Here is a 6,792-nt window from a genome sequence, read left to right on the forward strand (position 1 = left end):
TACAAAGGTTAGAATGAAAAGGAATTAAATAATCTAATTGTGTGGATTATATAAAAGATATCAAAGAAGCTAGTCTAAGAATTACTTAGTGTTCAGGTATCCAAAATTGACAAGAAGACACAAATCAGTGAATTCAGAAAAGTGGTAACATCAAAGAAAAGACTTAAATGAGAAAAGGATGATAATCTGCAAAGACATGAGAAAAATCTCCATAGTTTATATATGTGAAAGCATAAATAACTATTAACAGATCATTGAGAAACTGTCAGTAAAACTAGAATTGGATGCTTAGTTAATATGCTTTCAACAAACAGTAATATGCAGATTACCTTCTGAAGTAAGATCTAAGGATTAGGTAGCAAAAGCAGCTTCATAGATGCCAAGTGTAAAGGAAAAAAATCCTACATTAAGTTTGGAAAGTTTAAGAAGTAATTTCAATACATGGAGACCATTGAACTAAGGGAGGCATTGTCAAAGTAAAAAAAAAAAGGTTACAAGTAAAAAGACAAGTAAAATTCTACACATTTAAATTAAAATTTAAATTCCCTAATTTTTTGAATATTTAACAGAGTTAGAATTCAGCTTTTCAGATTTGTTTCATCAACTTGTTAAAATTGTCATATCAATCACATTTTTCAGAGTACCAATTATTCTTTTATCAGAACTAAAAAATATCAAAGGACTGGCCATGGCATACACATTTCCCACAAGTCTCTGAACATCCAGGACAACTGGCTCATATTTCCACAATACAGTTGAGAAAGATGACATTGTGATATCCACACAGTACATGATCACAAAGAAACTCACCAGGAGCAGGACAGTATGAGTGGCCCTTTTTGCTGGGGAGGTTCTTGGGGTAACACTTATGCTGTGAAGGTACTCACACCTCCTCTGATGATTAGATAAGAAAATCACCATGTATGCACTGGAGAGTAGCATGATTCCTACAAAGATGTTCTGGGACAATGCAAGTGTGAAAAATATTTCCATGATGATAGAATTCATTGAGGAAAGTGAGCAATACTTACTGACATTGAGTAGTTTGGTCATGTTGGAATGAGCTACAGTGTAGATGATCATGTTACTATTGAAAGAAAGGTTGAGGGACCAAAAACAGAAGAAAGCCTGAGTAATATAATTTGTGAGTCCATGTTTAAATCTTGACATGTAGAAGGTGCTGGGGCTGATGGTGATGACTTGGATGATGCTCAAGAGGGATGTAGTGCTGATGGAGAGACCCCTCACCACCCTGATCATATAGAGTAAAACCTTACATTATAAGTCATTTAGAAAATTCAGTGACTCGAACATATCTGCAACCACATGACATGCATGAATTAATGAGAGGCACATAGCAGAGTTCGTAAAGTCGTTGTTGAATTTGCTCCTTAACCCAATCAGCCAATCTGTGTCTTTTAACTGGACAGTTCAGGCCATTAACGTTCAATGTGACTATTGATAAGTGGTAACTTTGCCCTGCCATTTGCCAAAGATAAGTTCTAATATATGCTTTGAATTCCCTGTGATCTTTTGCTGTGAGCTTTCCTTCCTTTACTTTCTTTCATATTGATGATGTGTTCCTGTGTTTCTGTGTGCAACACATCTTTAAGCATCTTTTGCAGGGCTGGACGAGTGGTGACAAATTCTTTCAATTTCTGTTTGCTATGAAAAGTCTTTATTTCACCTTCATTCACAAATGATAGCTTTGCAGGATATAATATTCTGGGCTGGCAGTTTTTCTCTCTTAGTACCTGGGCTATATCTCGCCATTCCCTCCTAGCTTGTAGGGTTTCTGATGAGAAGTCAGCTGTGAGTCTGATTGGAGATCCTCTGAGAGTAATCTGACGTTTCTCTCTTGCACATTTTAGGATCTTTTCTGTATGTTTCACTGTGGAGAGTTTAATTACAACGTGATGTGGTGAGGATCTCTTTTGGTCGTGTTTATTATGGGTTCTGTGAGCTTCCTGTACTAGGATTTCTCTGTCCTTCTCCAAACCTGGGAAATTTTCTGCTAATATCTCACTAAAAAGGCCTTCTAATCCTTTCTCCCTCTCCATGCCTTCAGGAACTCCTAGAACCCGAATGTTGATTTTTTAAGAGTATCCTGAAGATTCCTGACAATATGTTTTAGATTTCTAATTTCCTCTTCTTTTCTTTGGTCTGACTGTATCCTTTCCTGTTCTCTGTCTTCTAAGTCGGATATTCTCTCTTCTGCTTCACCCATTCTGTTTGTAAGGCTCTCTATTGTGTTTGTCATTTGATCTATTGAATTCTTCACTTCGTTATGATTTCTCATCACTATCACAGTTTCCTGTTGTACTAGTTGTTTCATTTCATTTTGATTCCTCCTTAATATTTCATTTTCATGAGAGAGATATTCTATCTTGTCCATTAAGGATTTCTGTAGTTCAAGAATTTGTTTTTGAGAACTTCTTAATGTTCTTATCAATTTTTTGAGATCTGCTTCTTGCATTTCTTCTATCTCATCATCTTCATAATCTTGAATTGGGGTGTCTTTTTCATTTGGGGGTGTCATAGTGACTTCTTTGTTTTTATTACCTCGGTTTTTGCGTTTGTTATTTGGCATATTGGAGATATTTGGTTTCTTCACTCTGGTGCTTTTTCTTGTTATACTGTGACTCTAGATTAAGTGGACTGTCTGTTTTTGATGGAGCCTTAGAGGCTTGAGGTGGGTGTGGCCTGAGAGCTCTGGTGTGCCAAAGGTGACACTCCCAGGTTAGGTGTGGTAGATCTTCCTCTCTCTCTCTCTTTCTTTTTTTGATCCAAAAGGGAAGTAATTCCACACAGCTGAACGAAGTTGGAGGTAGTTAGCAGGCAAATGATATACCCACAGGAGCCAGAGATTGGAAGCTCTTTCCCAAGGACCACACAGGGAATCTGTTCGGCCCTCAGAGTGGGCTCAAATTCTCCTTCAGTCTCCCACTGGGTTGCCAAAGTTACAGAATTGTAGCGTCTCTGGAGAGTACTCACGTGAATTCCCTGAGTTCTCTCCCCCACACGTCTCTTTTTTCACAGTCTCAGTTCAGTAGTGCCACAAATTTACTAGGTCCTAATCTCCTGTTAATTCGCCCCACCCAGAGTCAGGTTTTTCTGCTAGGCTCAGGGCTGGCGCAGACCTGAGGTTGCTCTGCTTATGACGTATGTCCAAGATGGCGCCTGCTCTTTGTCTTGCTCACCTTTGAGAGGTGAGCAGAGAGAGAGAAACCTGTGTCTGTATCAGTCACTTCTCTCTCTCTCTCTCTCTCTCTCTCTCTCTCTCTTCTAGTTAGCCTGGTGAACTTTCCCCCCGGGGTCGTTCCCTCTAGTCTCCTCTCTCCGCTTGCCTGCTGGTGTCTCGGGCTATTGAGGTTTGGCTCACCTTGCGTTCCAGCGCTGGTGTGTTGAGTCTGCCACTGGTGTCCCGAACTGTGGGCTTCCACGCTCTCCACGCAGGTCCACTGTGAATCACGCGTTCTGGAAGAGTTTCTTCTGCTGTTTCTTCCCCTACTCTTCCTTGAACCTGCAGTATCTCCACTTTTATTAAACTGTCTCTCCCCAGACTATCAGTGTGCTCCCTTCCTATTCCGCCATCTTGCCTCCTCTAATTTGCTTCAAAGGCTTAATCAACTAGAGCAAAAGCACTATGTATCATAAATGAATAATTGTTCCATAAACGTGTATCTGGCTGGTGCCGTGGCTCACTAGGCTAATCCTCCACCTTGCGGCACTGGCACACCAGGTTCTAGTCCCAGTCGGGGTGCTGGATTCTGTCCCGGTTGCCTGTCTTCCAGCCCAGCTCTCTGCTATGGCCCAGGAGTGCAGTGGAGGATGGCCCAAGTGCTTGGGCCCTGCACCCGCATGGGAGACCAGGAGAAGCACCTGGCTCCTGGCTTCAGATCAGCGCAGTGCGTTAGCCGCAGTGCGCCAGCTGCGGCAGCCACTGGAGGGTGAAGCAATGGCAAAAGGAAGACCTTTCTCTCTGTCTCTCTCTCTTACTGTCTACCTGTCAAAAACAAAAACAAATAAACAAACAAAAAAATGTGTATCTGTACCCATGGAACCAGAAAAAGTACCATGACCATATTGACTAGAAGATGAACTATCTCCACATTTCAAGGATCATAATCAATTCAATTATATATTTAAGCAGTGTATGATACTGGTCCCAGTACTTCTTCCATTCATTTATGAGATTGAGCCATTTCACACCAGACATATGTGTGTAGAGTATTTAAAAATATTTATTTTGGTATATATACATATATATGTAATTATAGTGTCCTCATACGTTATGAGATGTTTGGTGAAAGAGATAACATAATTACATGAAAGCAAGTAGATAAGGATTTCAATATTTTCTTCTCCTGCCACAGTGATATTTGGCTGATTATCCCTGCCTCATTTCTCTCATTTGGTAAATGCCCACCATGCACTGAAACAGACTTGCTCTATCAGATACTCAATTGTTATTTGTTTCTAATGAGGCTTTTGTTAACATACAGTCTGGGTGAGAAAAAAAAAAAAACATGGCTCCTGTGGATGAGCAATAATAGATGAAATATAATCATTTAGATGATTTCTTTTGAAAATGCACATTAATTCCCTGTATCTAACAACTGATAGCTGTCTGCAACATATATGTGTACTCCAAAATATCATATTATTTGTATTTTAAAGCTAATTTTGTATCCTATTTTTATGTGAAAATCTGGCAGTTGCATCATGGAAGGATCACTGAAGGTGCAATAATATGTTGTCGACATGTAAGAAAGGGAATAGAAGAGTTTGAAGATGGTCACTTACAGTTTGGTTAGGGTGTAGTCAAGGAGAATTGAGTCCTTTGTTAAACAAAGTAAATACTTAAACATATTAACACACAGCTCCGTTCTCACTGGAAGAACTGAAAATCAGAGATTACTGGGGCTGAGAGTGGAGCCTCTGAGCATTCTCAGAGACAGAAAATGTGGGCAATGTTCACCTTCTTTATCCTGCCTTTCATCTTATATGTCAAAATATTCACTTCATCTTGGATCACGGTGAGGAAAACACCACAATTAGATGAACCTGGACTTTTTAGCCTTCTCCCCATTAACCCTGAGAGCTGCTCTGGCTGCAACACACTCACCCAGAGCTCCACCTCCTGGAAAGCTACCACCACTGTCCTCTTCTTCCAGGTGGCATCATGCTTACCTATGGGGACCTCATCAGTGACGATGAGATGTTCTGTAACATTTGCAAGATGTGCCTGAAGGTGGAGGGGAAGATGGCCAGTGGGCAGAGGGTAACATTGATGATTCCTTCCTTTGCACGAATGCCTCTTCTGAAGGTCCCTAGGGCAAAGGTACTGAAAGCACAGTAATCACTGGTGTTGATGTTGCCATGAACCATCACCTGCAGGAAATCAGATTCACAAAAGATTCCTTCAAGAAGCATATTAAAGATTACCTGGAATCAATGAAAGGCAAACTTGAAGAACAGAGACCAGAAAGAGTAAAACCTTGTATGATAGAGGATGCACAACAAATCAAACATATCCTCGCTAATTTCAAAAACTATCAGTTCTATTTGGGTAAAAACATGAATCCACTTGGCATGGTTGCTCTGCTGGTACTACCGTGAGGATGAGATGACCCCATTTATGATTTTCTTTAGAAATGGAAAAATGTTAACAAAATTGACAACTGCTTTGGATCTATCACTGCTTATCAGAACTGGCTGCTGCTTGTATCCACACAACATCAGGATTTACAGGAAATGGGACTGATATTATCTCGAGACCTTCATTTATTTTGGCTGTGATTTACTTAGAATGAAGGCATTGTTTTTAAGGGAAAAATTGTCTTTTAGGTTGTCTAAAAATTATATGCATTTGAACTAAAAAATATAGATAAATAGACTAGGAACCAAAAGACTAATGATGAAATCTCTGGGCTTAGATTAGGCATGTACATAAAACAGAAGCAGTATGACAAAAAGACACTGTCTATATAAAATCGAGGGCTACTTGGTACACAAAGTATGTTTTAAAAATATTTACTCAAGGCCGGTGCCGTGGCTCAATAGGCTAATCCTCCACCTTGCGGCGCCGGCACACCGGGTTCTAGTCCCGGTCGGGGCGCCGGATTCTGTCCCGGTTGCCCCTCTTCCAGGCCAGCTCTCTGCTATGGCCAGGGAGTGCAGTGGAGGATGGCCCAGGTGCTTGGGCCCTGCACCCCATGGGAGACCAGGAAAAGCACCTGGATCCTGGCTCCTGCCATCGGATCAGCGCGGTGCGCCGGCTGCAGCGGCGGCCATTGGAGGGTGAACCAACGGCAAAGGAAGACCTTTCTCTCTCTGTCTCTCTCTCTCACTGTCCACTCTGCCTGCCAAAAAAAAAAAATATTTACTCAAAAGGCAAAAATATAGACACACACATACACACACAGAGGTAGTGAGAGAGCCAGGCATCTCCCATTCACTGGTCACTCCCAGAGATGCCCAAGAAAACTGGCCACAAATAGGAGAGAGGAACTCAATTTCAGTCTCTCATTTGTGTGCCAGGAACCCAGGTACTGGAGCCACTATCTGCTGCTGCCTAGTTGCACCAGAAGCAAGAGGCAGAGGGGTCAGAAGCATATATACAGGACATGAACCAACACACTGATAAGGGATGCAGATGTCCAAGCATCAGCTTAACTCACTGTACCACAATGGTTTCCTCAAGAAACATAATTTTGATAAAGCCTCTTTTCTTATCTTTATGATAATATGAATTATTAAAGTATTGTTATATTATGAGTGGTAACTTTA

The 6,792-nt window shown here is 41.0% G+C and overlaps 2 pseudogenes; one reads left to right on the forward strand and one right to left on the reverse strand.

Moving 5' to 3' along the window:
* ORYCUNV1R-PS1593 (vomeronasal 1 receptor oryCunV1R-ps1593 pseudogene) lies at positions 601-1,328 on the reverse strand (annotated as a pseudogene).
* Positions 5,186-5,767, forward strand: LOC108175675 (translationally-controlled tumor protein-like; annotated as a pseudogene).
* The last annotated feature ends 1,025 nt before the right edge of the window (positions 5,768-6,792 follow it).

The sequence above is a fragment of the Oryctolagus cuniculus genome, chromosome 13 (assembly GCF_051225735.1).
Source record: "Oryctolagus cuniculus isolate XC-2025 breed Fujian yellow rabbit chromosome 13, ASM5122573v1, whole genome shotgun sequence".
NCBI lineage: Eukaryota > Metazoa > Chordata > Mammalia > Lagomorpha > Leporidae > Oryctolagus > Oryctolagus cuniculus.